The 14,862-nt window shown below is 40.6% G+C and overlaps 1 protein-coding gene across 9 annotated transcripts in view; it reads right to left on the bottom strand.

The window, feature by feature from the left end:
• Positions 1-14,862, bottom strand: part of CadN (neural cadherin) — a 1,297,121-nt gene that overhangs the window by 613,769 nt on the left and 668,490 nt on the right. The window lies entirely within an intron of this gene.

The raw sequence follows: 14,862 nt of genomic DNA, 5'->3' as shown, positions 1-14,862 counted from the left end.
CACAAAGATGTGAGCACAATAATTCTAAGATGCAGTGGGTCAATATAACAAAACAAAAAGTTGGAAACACTTCCAGGTGGAAGGAGCCTTGCAGTTTCTTGAACATCCGCCAGAGCTAGCTGGAGCCAACTACTCACCATGGAAAGATAGTTCCCCCTCTCGCCCCATCCTTTCTCCCTTCAAACACCCCATCCCCTCTGATTACAGCGAAGAAGTTCCTAACCACGTTGCTCCTTCCGGACAGCAATTTCTTGGCACGGTCCAGGAAGACTAAGAGAAAATCGCTCTTCCATCTTTTCGCATCTTGACCAATTGCCGAGTTTTTTGCCAGGTAATTTTTGCCTCAAATAGAAAAAAAGGAAAGAAAAGATGATTTTTCACTTCCCTTTCATTTCCATGATAGTCCTGGGGTCTCTCAATCTGTTACCCTTGCTATTTTTTCGAAAACTTCCAAGGAGTCAAAAGACAGGTAGTTTTTCAATGAAATTGGAGCGGTAGCGTGACCAGCTGGGTCTTATATCACTCTTCAGAGAGAAAATTGTCGGAGAATATAACTTGGCAATTCGTTTCGACATCATTTATTCTTCGCACGTTTTGAGCCAAGGAAGTGTGGAAATTAAAAAAAGGTAAAGTGCTCCCCTGTGCATAGCACCACGCCATGAAGGCGTATAGGGGGTGTGGGAAGTGTGGAAATTAGGTGATAATAAACGAATCTTTCAATAGGAAAGAAGTTCACTAGTCCAACGATTGAAAACCAAATATTTTTATGTTGGCATCTCATGAACCGATTCGTGGCAAATCTGTTCAGGATTAGCCACTGAACTGGAGTGAAAGTTTAAAACTTTTTGCATTCAACTTACAACCGGAGCCTTCCTGCTCTGGCGTAATGGTAACGTCGTTGCGTTGTAATCAAGGGGTCCGGCTTCGATACCCATGGAGAGATATGCTGATTCAGATCCCACTTTAAAACAGTGGGTATAATACCGATTAGCACATTAGTGCATAAAGCGTGCTTGCTACAAACTTTAATCAATTAATAAACGTAAAACTGATTATGTATTTTAACAGCTTATAAGGAAAGCTAATGCTTGCAATTTGCTAGATTGTTCAATACCAAATAATATGTTAAAACATGAAACAGTTTCGATGTATTTTGAATAGTAACAGACGTTGCACAAATGACTGTTTGAATTTACAGACCAATACAAAAACAAATTGATTCATACTGTCAGAGAAAAATTGTCGTTGTTGGGGCTTATTGACAATTACGCTGGATTTCCTACCTCTTACACGTGACTGAAGACGCAATCATGCATCGTGCATTGCTTCTCGATTTTTACCATCTTGGTTTCCACAAGTAAATTATAGGAAATTGTCTTAATTTATTTTCTGACTGTTCAATACTGATTTGAAAACAAGATGGTCAAGGCGAACGAATTGGTTCAAATCGAATGGCGCGAACGTGTTAAATTTCAATTCACGGTTCATTCATCAAACATTGTTTGTTAAAACTGCTCAAGCATAGACTGAAAGAATTCAGAACTGAAAGAGGCCATATTTTTAATTGGAGACTCAATTTTCTCCAACGGAACACTCAACGTTCTAAATGAAGCACACTGATGAAATTGGTTTGGCAAACCGGGATAAGAATGCTGAGAATTAATCGAAGAAACGAATTCTTCCCATTTGGAGTTGGATTGGATTCCAAAAAGAAAACTGAATAAGCATAAACTTAAGCTTTAGTGTTAACACACCATCTGTCCACACCTTCAAACCATAGAGGTATAATAGATACGTCAGCTTATTTAGCATACCACAGAGCACAAGAAGTCAGCAGCCTATGAAAAACTTTATGACTAGCTTCAGAGCAGAATACCCAGAGTTCCAAGTTCCACACAGCGACCTGTTCATGTAAACTCTCCTAGTGATTTATTCACAAGATGGAACCAATGCCCCAAGCTTCATTTCAAATTTATTGCCACGTCGCAGGACTGAGAAAGAAGCTGCAGGAAATATTGTTGCCGCCCAAGGCTTGGACTAAGTCATAGTTAATGTTCGTCGAGCATAATTACGTAGAACAGCAGTGTGCAAACTATGTTTTATGCATTAAGCAACTCGCCTGCAATCTCCGACGACGTATATAGTCCACCAACAATCTGTACGCAAATTACGACTTCACCTCGTCTACACCAACAGCAAGTTGAGCTAAGACTTAGAAACTCAAAAAAATATTTTTTCCTCACATATTAAGTCTGTTTGGATTCAAAATATGTATTTCCGGATATACATATTTCAGTCGGTAACGTAAGAAGTAAACGTTTGTGTCATCACATGCATTTCGTCTTCTACTGATAAGAGCATATCTCATTGATAAATATGTGTAGCATTATACATTGAGATTGCATATTACGTAGTTACGTAAATATGCTATTCTTCATTTTCAGGTTAATCGTGTTGATGAGCATGATCAGATGAAATCAGATCGGAGGCAGAGCACGTTAAGTGTTGACTTTCGATCTTGTATCTGAAGATCCCAGGTTTGAATCCTGGCGTAGACGTGGGTGTTCTCTGCGTGTTAATTGCTATGTATATATCATTACTCAGGCGCATCGTCGCGATTAGCCAAATAGAAAATACATCGAACAAATACATGTCCATGATCAGGACATCAGAGGAGTAAAGAAAAACTCTCATGAGCGTAGTCGACTGCGTCACGTGACATTTGAAGGTCAACGAGGCAAACTTAAGTGCAGACAAGTTTGTGGTGTGAAACATCATTGAATGTTTCTCCGAGTGTCGTTGGCAAACAAATGTACGACAAGCAAATTGTTTTTAGTACATGTTTCATTTGTGGGCATTCCTTAATTTGAAATAGATGATGTAAAGTTCCTGGTCAAAAGTACTTCTCTTGGATTGCTCTTTTGGTTCGGCATGTTGAAACGCGGCACGAGGGTGCTTCAATAGATTCAACTGGATATTATCGGCGAATAAGCTACAGCATGTCTGGGAGATCCATGTATCTAGTCCTTGGAGATATGCACTCTTCTCCAAACACGCACATACAAACACTAAAACTAGAACTATTTTCCGAATTCTCCACTTTTGATATCATCAGTGGAGATCAAAAAGGTATGACAAGATCCATGCCAACTGTTCTTGCGGCAAACTCGCTTTCGAGTTGAACTGAAGACAAAGTTACGAATCCACATGCAAATACTTTCGCAAGCAGTCAAATGGAGGCGTCACTGTGGATACGTTAGGAATGTGTACAATGGAAATAAAATTCGTGAACGCGTAACAAGCCTTTTGTATGTAGATGCTGAGTCAATAACACAAACTTATTTCTTGAAATCTGGCCTGGCATGGAGATGATACACTCTGGAATTGCCTCAAAGATAATTGAGTTCACATTACAAATGAGATGTTTCTGTGGAATTTGATCAGATTCAATTAAGGAACACCACATTGCTGCCTAACATTTTTTTTTCTTTTTACATATGAACCCGAAGTCTGATTTATCTTGTCACTTTTCAGAAGCAGAGAAAAGGGCAAGTAAAGCTAGCTCACCACAGCACGTTCAGTTAAGAATGCCAATTTTAACTAAACTAGAGCAGCTAAGAGGAGATGGAGCATTTACCTGGACATCTGGAAAAGAAAGTACGCTCCCTACTTGACCTTTGGTTGCCAAGCAACGAAAGATCTTTGGAGAAAGATGCAGGAAGAGAAAAATGACAAAGATGACACAGCTCGCTCCTCGTCGCGGATATGAAAATATTAGTTTCAGAGGAAAGAGAACGTTTAGCAGCAGGATATCGAGCGGCAAAGAAAAGAAATTGAGGTATGCGAAGCATAATGCGAAAAAACCTTATTGGTTTCCTATAGAGAGATTTTATCCAGATGAGACACGATTCGCAATGGGGGAATTTTTGTTATTAGAAATGGTGTCACGTTGTACCTGAAAAGGAATGATGAAGATTGAAATATCAAACTTGGGGAAAAACTGTTTTTTGTGTTTAAACAAAAATAACAAGTACACGAAATTACGTATCATGAAACTGAACTTGTCATACACGCAGCCATCTTACTTTAAAAACACACAAACAAAACAATACTTTTTATTTGGGGTATACAGTGTTCCATTCTCTTTAAGATTACGAACTTTCTGCTTCCAAATAATGCATTTTTCTCTCCAATGACTATGTTCCTTATTTTGTCATTTCTGTTCGGAAAACTGACACCGCTTGCAGTTCTTGATTAAGGTTCTTTCAAGTCTACTTCACGCACAGATAGGCTAATCGGGACTGAGTCAACAAAACAACCATCATACATGTTCCAAGTGTCGTCCGTGCAACACCAAACATTTTTCATAGCCAACCTATAAGTTTGCAAACGTTACCGGAATTATAATAATGCATTAGGCAGCGTGAACTGTCGAACGTGAGTTCCAAAAATCTCTTCGAGCAAAACGCAATGTGTTGAAGCTAGTGGCCCACCTCAATGGCCACTTTCATATGAGCGGAAATAATGCTTGACAATAAAGCAATTTCTCTCGAATACTCAAGACATTGCGTATCGTCTTTCACTATAACTTATCTCTGTAAGACCCAATATCACACTGTAGCAGCACTTCCTCGCTACGACTCGCAAACTCAAACTATTAGAGACGGCTGTGTCACTTTTCGAAAAAACAAAAAAGAATCTTGGGGAAGTTTGAAGAAAGACCGAAATGATAATCGGTTCATCTGGTAATTGGTACATCGGTCATACAAAATATACTTTATTTCGAGCCATACTGTAATCCTACTATTCCGCTTCTCCACATGGGACTCTATATATACACACACATACGCACAATGACACGACAAAACTGCACGTCCCATTGGTCAGATGAATATTTGGTCCCAAAAAAATCGTTTCTAAAGCTGTCGATACTCCCTTTTACGTTTCAATTCTCTCTCGCTTTACCCTCCCTTTGAAGGATTTTCGTTCTCCCCATCCCACCACACTCTCCGGATAGCTAAAGCCTTTTACCTTTCTCCAATTTACCCTATTATCACCTTCCAGGCTTTTGTGCTAACGAGAAAAAGGTTATATGGAAGAATGGTAACGCTAGGCCTGCACTGGAGCGAAGATATTGTAATAGGGTTCTCCAGAGATGGAAAAAGGAAGCGAGACGTGGTAAAGACAGAAACTGAGGAGGGGGTAATTGTGTGACGTCCTGGGCTGGTGACGTCATTGCTGGAGGCTTTGTGAACGAGGGCCCTGAGTGCTAGTTTTCGACAGCGTCCCCAGCAATTAAAGTCTCGTATCTTTTCTTTTCGTTATCTTCTTCAGATTTTGCGAGACTCGCAGAGAAACGAGGGGCTTGAGGAGGGGAGGTACAGGGATGCTGTGAGAGGTTAAGCGAATATTTTTGCAAGCGTCTCCTCATTCTTCTGATCGGAGGTGGAGGTTGTTTTTATCAATTCCCATCTTAATGTTTCCAGCCTGTAATTGTACAGATCCTTAAGGATGTGGAAGTGATTCCCTACGCATATGAAACATCCACAAATTCATACGACGAGATTGCCGCATAAAACACACTACACTCTCAATTCAACTCGTTTCATAAGATAATTACTATTCATTTTAGATACACCTTTAGAGAGAACATCTCCTGAACCGTGACGGCAACAGAGAAGGGTCAGCCATCTTCTCGGATAACCATTTCCCCCTTCCCCATCAAAAATTAAAGTTTAAGTTCAGTTTATGCTCAGATAAGCCAGTCGGAACTGAGCTTACAGCTTACACTGGGATGCGAACTCCTGTTCAATGCGCCTTCGTGTGGAACAAAACACGGTGCTGACTGCAAAGCAACATCGTTACCACTACATCATTGGGAAGACCCACGTTCCAAGAAAAAACACAAACACGAGTAAATACTCCTTTGTTCCGAATATCAAATGTAACTGTGATGTACGGTGATGACCTGAAGAGGTACTCAAATATCAACCTCTCTTCAACGTGGTACGCCCCAGCAAACGCTTTCTGCAGGCCAAAGAGGATCTGGAGTCTCGACCTGAGTGCTAGTTTTCGAGTATAATCCTCAGTAGATAATATTCTCTCCCAACCCTGGCTGCTCAATCATTTTCTTATTCCTGAGACTATCCGATATATTTTAACTTGTAACTCAGGGGCAGTTCGTTCGATTTTCGGAAAGAGTTATGTTCAGTGGTCCAGAGATCCCATTCAACTGTTGCGTTGTACTCTATCTGTGCATAAGGTGGAATTCGCCATTCACAACATTATTCTCATATTTTCTTAACAATGATTTAACGCGGCTGAATGTGCTACTCGATTATCTCATTGGATCAGAATTCCTCGTGTGTTCGATGCACCATCATTAAAAAGTGGAATGAAATTTTCATCTTAAGAGATGATATCTTATCATCTCTCTCAAACAGGTTAGAACAGATAAAAATAAACACACTAGACAAACAAACAAAAAAATAAAAAACAAGTAAGCCTTGACGATGAATGATGAAACGATTCTCTCGGGCTATCGACCAGTTGAGTTGTGGAAATGGTTCCAAGTTTTCGAGAACTAACGTCACTCTCATCTTCAGTGACGTTAGCTCTCGAAAGCTTGTAACCATTTCCACAACTCAACTAATCGATAGCCCGAGAGAATCGTTTCATCATAAAAAACAGGCCTTTTTTGAGGGTCATCATAGAACTAGGGTAAGGTAATAACGCTACAGTGTACTTTATCGGCGGACAGATTTAACTTCTCCAAAGAAGTGTGTAGATTAAAATGGAATCTTTGTGTACGTAGCTAACCGTTAACTAGTCAGAATAATCTTTCTGGATCAACACAGCATAGCCTGAATAAATCAAAGCACAGCACGTATAAACTCGAATCTCGTCAATGACTACAGCATGTGGGCAGAGGCATTCAACCTTTTCCCTCCTCCAATACCTCAACTTTCGTTCCGACTTTTGCTTTGCTCTTCCTTCTCGCGGGATTGTTAAAAGCAACGATTTGAACCGTGCTCTCGGCGCAATGTACAAAGGAATGGGGGAACATTCCACCGTGCAACCACGGCGTGCCTGGCCGGTTTGCACTTCCCTCGTAAATAGGCGTATCAAGCTGTTAGTTCTTTCGAGCCCGTAATCCCGCACCAATCCAAAACCCAGACGACCGCACTTTGGAATTTATGTTCCCAGGAGATAAGACTGGGCCGGCAACATCCCTTCGTCCCTTCCGGGCACGGGGATCCCATTTTAAACTCCCTCACGATTAGCAAGGTCTGCGTTAAAGCTACCCCAACGTCGAGGACATGTTATCCGTTAAGCGAATAATCCCTTACAGCTTAAAAACTATTTGCGATAACAAAATATGTTAGAAACAATTAATTCGGCTTAGGACCTCAAAAACTATTTGGCATAAAAACCATGTTTAAAATAATAAATTCGAGTTACAGCCTTAAAAACTATATTTAGAATAATTCACTGGGCTTAGGGTGTTCTTTTTCGTGTCGATTTCAGAATATTTTTTCAAGTTTTATACATTCAGCCCTGCAATAAATTTTCGGCGGGTATCAAATATACTTTATGAGCATGTTATAATCTGTTCACAGTGTATTTTAATGGATGATTCAGTTCCAAACTGTTGAAATATGCCATCATCGAGAACCAATCGACTAACGAGTTTTGCCAGCTGAATTCTATATTAGTAAGCAAATTATCCATCATCATGTTAAAGCTAGTTATCCATCATCATGTTCAATCATTCTGTTTTCCGCAACGTGTAGTTCAGGCAATGAAACCAAAAGCAGGAAAAATGAAATAAGATTTATTGTAGCAGCAATATCTAATATACACAGGCGGATATGTACGAGCGTTCTCCAATCACGAGAAAAATTCACGTTAACAAGCTAAAATGACATTTGAACATTTTTTTAAAAATAAAACGAACCCTATTGACTTCAACGAGCTCGACAATATCTCTAGCGCAATTATTTGCAGCTTTTAACAACCTATAAGAGGATCACCGTGGCTTTCAAAATGAAATAACCACCGCATTCATAAACAGAGGGGGCAAAACATCCCCCCTAATTGATATCGCTGGCATAGACCCTCTTCGTATTAATAGCCTTTTAACGAGTTTGATATTGGTCGATGGGTCTCGCTTAACATACTACGAACAATCTCGTCGATGAAAAACAATTACAGGTCGAAAAAGTCGTTCGGCGTACCGTCCTGTTTTCCCGGTTTACGGGAGGAACACAAACATAACGACCAGGAGGTCTCTATGTTACAGCCGGTGCTGATGGCCAGCTACAACGCTGCGGGGTATAGAAGTACCACATTTTAAAACCAGCGAGAGAAAGAGGTATACGTTACGCAAAATGATGAAAAATATATCACCAGCAATATATTTTCCATCCATTGTCCCGCTTTCGAAAATAAATCTGATAAATACTATTCAGGTCACTTTTACGATTGAGGCGTCAACGTGTCTTTCATAGACTTCAACAGCGCTGTAGAAAAAAACAAGCCTGTTACGATAACGATGTAACAAATGACGAGCAACGTGAATGTACACAGCATTAGAGAACACCACACCAGCTCGTTTCCAGAGTTCGGCCGCTGGAATGTTCCATATTCCAGCACAAATCGATACTCCGAACTGGAAATTGGATTTCTTTGGAATTGTACCTGTCGTGATGAATGACGCTTCGTTAATCACTGGACGGTGTTATTCATATTATCACCACTATTGGTACTATTGATGGAGTCGTGTATCGAGAGCTTTTTAACGAGCGGGTCAGCTCTTTACATGCCTCATATCAGCGTAGACACAGCACCTAGCTATACGTATCAGCAGGCAAAACCATGTTTCCCTCGTTTTATTTGCGCGTACTATGAACGGGCTAATGAGTTATGCCGGAAAATGATAATAGTTGTCCTCGAAGCAGGAATCCATGGTGACACTGAAACAGCAATTCTAGCTTCTGGTATTTCAGATAACGGCGGTTCGAAATTAATCGTGCATATTTGAAAAGAACGCTTACCTGATGGGCTCATTAAATGCATTCATCAGACGAAGAGTTGCAAGAGCTGATTTCATGGAGGAACTTCTAATCCAGTTCCGTGATGCAGTGGTTAGCGTCTCACTGGGGATCTGGTTTAAATCATCAGCAATTTCGAGCATACAGCAGCGGTCAACTTCCAATCTCCAACCTGGTCAGAGAGTTCCTTTACAAGTGACCTCCTCATTTCATCAACACCCTTGCGATTAGCCAAAAATGGCAGAAAAGCTCAGCAAAATAAGAAAAATACGAACAGATAAATGTGGACAAAAAAAGCAAAACAATTGAAAATCTAAATAGTGACACTTGGAGTAAGACGATTCAAAGGAAATGAGTTAGGGAAAAGGAGATTCCATGTCTAATTTCTTTCCACCTTCCACTTCAATTGGGTTCTTTTCTACTTGTTTTAACAAGTCTATACAAATAATGGCACGTGACAGGATGATAGGTCAATATGACCGCAAACTGATTCAGTGTGATCTGAAATATGACAAACATGTGGAAGAAATTAGTTGGGAGAATGGTATCAATACGGACTTCCTCCAACTCACCATGGAAACAATACAGTTGAAATTGTTCTAAAAATCCTAAGAAACGCAAACCATTGAAACTAATTTCAATATTCCCATCCCTAACTTTCAAAATTTGAAAGCACCTTGGAGGAATAAACCTCCTTTGAATGCAAAAGACTTGAACAGAGCCGTAAAGACTACAAAAAACTGCACTTTAAATGCCACTTCGTCAGCGCAGTGATTTACGATCAAAGAAAACTCGCAGTTGCGATCACACAAAGCTTACGACTGTATCACCCACTTCTGGGAAAAGTTTTCCCAAGTATAAATTCAGAAAGAACACAAGTCGTAATCTAATGTATCTTCGGGAAAGCCTTGAGGATAAGCTGTTGTAAAAAATATGGTTGAATTTGAATCCACCGAATCTTTCCATCCCAAAAAATAAAACCTCGAGGCATATCGATTTCTGCTCCATGGAGTAAAAAAAAAAACTAGTAGAAATGGAAATGTATAAGAAATATCCATGTTCCAAAGTTCTTACAGAGCCAATTTTCCAGCATCTTTTGTATATAAGAAAAGCGCAACCATTTAATGGTCGCAACCATAAAAGTTTGCCAATAAATCCGCGGAAAACAAAGCGACATAAAACAAAACGAAGAGGCGGCTTTTCGGAGAGAGAGAGAAAAAAGAGATACAGCAAGGAAGACCGTACGACCAAATGATATGTAGTTTCCTTCGAACCCAGTTCTCGACTTTCTGAATAAAACCACTTCACTTGTGGGAGGGGGGAATAAAATGATCCTCAGATCACTTACGAACATCATTACGCATTATTCCAACAACTATTCTATTCTTTTCGTGGTCAAGCAATTGGAAAGATATCATACAATTTTTTCCCCCAAGATTGAAGATGCTGTATCACAGGAGAGCCCATCTTTCATTTTTCTTAACTTGCCCATTTCAGACATAAAAATATAGTGTGTTTCACCCACAATAGTTTTCATACAACAAGAAATTGCTCTACATGGAATCAAGTGCTTTTCACTTGTACAAAGAAGAGGGTTCACTTTTCCCCACAACCTCGTGAGAGGTACAAGGCATCAGCAAATAGAAAAAATTGAGAGTTGCTGTTCTTTCGTACTGTTGGACGCAACCAGTCTGTGAAGCTTGCTATAGCTGCTCCAAGAGTTCATCTTCCAACGGTTGACACGAAAGCTCTGATTATCGCATGCGCTACAATATGCATATGAACGTACTGTGACAAATTACATTTTGATTACTAAATTTATCCTAGTTGTTCCTACGGTTTTATTTTCCATGTCTTTACGCTCCAGCAAGTAATTTGCTTTCTGCAATACCATAAATAAATTACGACTTTTTCCCGTTTTGTTTTGACAGTTTTCAGGTTCTCCCAATTGTCAAGTTCTGTATTCTAACATGCTCGCCATTTCATTCCTCCGAAAACAATATGACAGCGAATGACGCGTAGATGTGCATTGTCGAAAATTGAACGAGAGGTAAATCCAGACTTTTTCAGTCGGAAAAGTTGCATACGATAATGAAAATCCGCGAGAAGGAAATGAAATTGTACGGAGTTTATGGATTTACGTTCTCAAAGTCGGAATCGTATGGCATCCGAATTCCCGGAGCGCCCTCGCACGTCGAAATCCCGGTTTAATATTCAGCCAGAGTGTCTGCAGTTTTCCCGAGGAGACGCCCAAACGTTACAGCTGAATGAGTTTTGATGAAATACGCCTGTTGTAAGCTCTGACAGAGATGATTAAAAACTCCCCGTGTCTGAGCCGCAGTCACAACGTCGCTCGCGGCATTATTAAAAGGATTTAACATCGTTAGTCTCCCGAAAGAAACATCCCGCGCAAGACGCCTCGGAGTCTCTTTATTAAAGTTGCCTGTGGGATTCGCCGAAACCTGAGGAACAAATGTACGTGGCTGGCGGGAGAGAGAGAGAGAGAGAGAGAGAGAGAGAGAGAGATTGAGAGAGAGAGAGAGGAAGAGAGATGCATTTTCATCTTTCTCTTTGCATTCCAATCTAAAAGCTGTTATCGAGCGCAGTTTGTTCCGAACGGCAAACAGCTCAGATGAAACAGTCCTTTTACGGAATCTGACATTATTGATATATCTGACCGATCGGGTTCAAACCCATAAATTATCACGAAAATATATTAAAAAAATTTCCTTCGGTATTTCCTACAAGATATAATGGAAACTGAAATGATTAGTGTGCCATTTCGTTTTCTTACATCGCAACTATTATAAAAATCGAAGAGGTTATATTTTGTAAGTCAGCAATCGCTGTTTTGAGTGCAGAGCAACGATGAAAACAGTTAAAATATTTGTTCTTTGCATTTACAGAACTGTCTAAATGATGATTTTGTGAAATCTTTTCTAGGTAAAACGCACATTAAATGTGTACTAATCTTAAACAGCATAAAATCAATAAAGGGCATTCATATATTCGCAGCTTACAGACAACTAAATCTAAACACGAATAATCTCTAATGCAAGCTTAAAAATACTTTTAGATATTACCTCTTATAAGGCCAGAAGAACAAAAGTAAAGCAAACCGAGGAAAACACTAAAGAAGTACGGAAACCATTTATTCTCTTTGGAGATGGGGAATCAATTCTCAGCACCACTGTAGGACCACATCGACACCAATAGAGCCCAAGATTAACGACACATACAACTAGACAACGCCCAACAAGATGAGAACCCCAGCCATACACCGAACGGATGGTATTCGTTCCTAGAAACACGCAGACGCAACACACAAGAGAGTATCTTTGAAGTAAAATGAAACGGCCATATCTTACCAGCTAAACATTTCCACGAAGCCATGATGCCGCACAGCAAACGATATTCTTACAAGCGACTTGCCTTTAGTAGCGGACGCCATCTGGGAGAGCACGCACACAAGGAACTCGCAGAACAATCCCTCGGACGACGGGATGCGTATCTGCATACCCTATTTCTTGATACTCTCCGAAAGGCAAGAAAAAGGCATCTCCGATTGCTTTAAGATCTGGCATTAAGCCCGATGGATGTTAGAGCGACTCGCGGGTCGGTGATCGATCCAATAGCCTCCAGGGACATAAAAATCGCCCTTCCTCCTCTCCCGTCCCTCCATTCCTCACTCTGAGCTCTGCCCTTTTTTTTTAGTTTGAGCGATGGCTTATTTTCATCTAAATTCTTGCTCAAACTGTGAGCGAGATCCGGGAGAACCAGTTCTCCCATCCTTCATTCCGAATTCTCTTGTGCTTTGTTCTCAAGTGCCTGGCGCTTCCCAAAGAGACCTGGCGTCTATTTTCATGCATTACCAATGATGTCACAATGCGCTGTGACGGCTCGGGAAGCTTTTAAAGATTCACATCCCCAGTATAACGTTCACACAAAATATTCATTTCACGTTATATCCAAGAGGAATAACCAAATCTATGATAGTAAAAATTGCCTGAAAAATTTAGAAGCGCACAGACTGTGCCTTAAGTTCAATTGACGATTTTACTATTCAGATGCAAGTTGGCGATCAAATTTCACATTACGAATACAATCTCCACGCAATAAAGCAAGCTGACTACAGCGTAAGATACATTGCATTGCATGGGTAGGAATCGGGAACGGTAACGAAGGAATGATCCTTAACTTTTCGAAATGTGATCATTCTCTTGATGGTCACCTTTCATCAGTCGCTCACTCCTTGACGCAGCATTTCCATGTGTACTATTTTATGCAGAAATAAAAAAATCGTAACAGAAATGACATTGTTTCCACATGGTAACTCCGTTACCGAAACAAGTTTCCAACTCTGTTCTGTTGTTGTTGTTGATTTGGGGTTGTAAGTCGACTTTATGCACAGTAAGGCTAATCGGGACTGGACCTTCAGTTTAAAATGGAATCCGAACCACTGTGTCCCCACCCGGTACCGAATCCGGGACCCCTTGATTACTAGGCGACGACGCTACCTACCATTGCGCCATCAGGAAGGCCCTCAACTCTTTTCTGGCAACCACATTAAGTGTAACCGAATTCTCACCATTTTGTTATCAATGTGTAACCTCCAAAACCAAAAAAATAGTTTTCTAACATCTGGCAAGCATACAATACCTTCCCGGTCTTTGACGACACTATGGCATGCGTTATGCAATAGGAAGTGGTGAGAATTTATTTCAGGCTAAACTATTCTTCACGGTTTAACAAACGTGCAAGGCACCCTGATGCGTCTACAGAATGACAAGAGTTCAGCATACCTTACGCGAGACGCACTCAAATATGTTCATCTTCGAACATGGATCTCATCTCTGCCTGATCTCTTGGGAAAGAAACAAATGCCGGTGGAGTTTGAATCCCTTAATACTCCACCTCCTAAACACAGGGTTGTAGGAACAACGACCAAAGGTTGACTAGTCGGCAATATTACCAGCAGGAATTAAACCAATAGAAAACGACTGGCGTATCAGCTATTCGGGAGTTATGAGACACAATTATGCATCGACATTCTTCTCGGGAAATCCGCTACATTTTATATCTCAAAGAACCTCTCGTGGACTTTTGCTACCCAATTTTTCAAAAACGTGTCTGGCCCAAGGCGATGAAAAAGCCTTCACTTCAATGAATAATAGTACCAAATTACAGAAGAAGCTTCTGCATTGACACCTCATTAAAATTCAAAATTTCTATCTCGAATTTAAAACCCTACCATCCTGCAAGGATAAAACACTCGCTGTGGGCGGGCAAAATGCTCCTTCGGCTCCAACAAGTCCATCTGGGTAAGCGAGATACAATGCTAGAAAAAGGGTTTAGTCGTTCTTGAAAAGTTCCAATTTTAATATTAAAGCCTCCTTAATGGACTTCCCTGCAGCCTGGAAGTTAAAACAAAATTTTGATGCAGTGATCTTGTGGCTTCCGAGAGAGGGAAAAGTGGAATTAAATTTTAGACTTTCCTTATCATTCTTCCCTCCTCTTTCCTTTTATAGGGAAGAATAAACTTTGTGAATTGCTAAGTCAGCCGTCCGAGGTAGGATTGTGCATTGTATCTTCTGGAGGAGGAGGAAAGAACCCGAGACGGAATCGGGAAGAGTGGGGAGGGGAGGAGGAGGAGACAGTATCCCTTGGAAAGGCTTCTCGTGTATCTCCAGGGAAAACTCAAAAGATGCCAATAGTCGTGGCTAAGGTTTCTCATGTAGTAGGCCAGTCCTACTGGGGAAGGTAATCCTCCCTAGAGAGGAACATGTGGATGGCGACATCGACAAGAATC

The sequence above is a fragment of the Lepisma saccharinum genome, chromosome 17, assembly GCF_977018435.1.
Source record: "Lepisma saccharinum chromosome 17, izLepSacc3.1, whole genome shotgun sequence".
NCBI lineage: Eukaryota > Metazoa > Arthropoda > Insecta > Zygentoma > Lepismatidae > Lepisma > Lepisma saccharinum.
The sequence above is the reverse complement of the archived record's forward strand: the minus strand, read 5'-3'. Positions and strand labels throughout refer to the sequence as shown.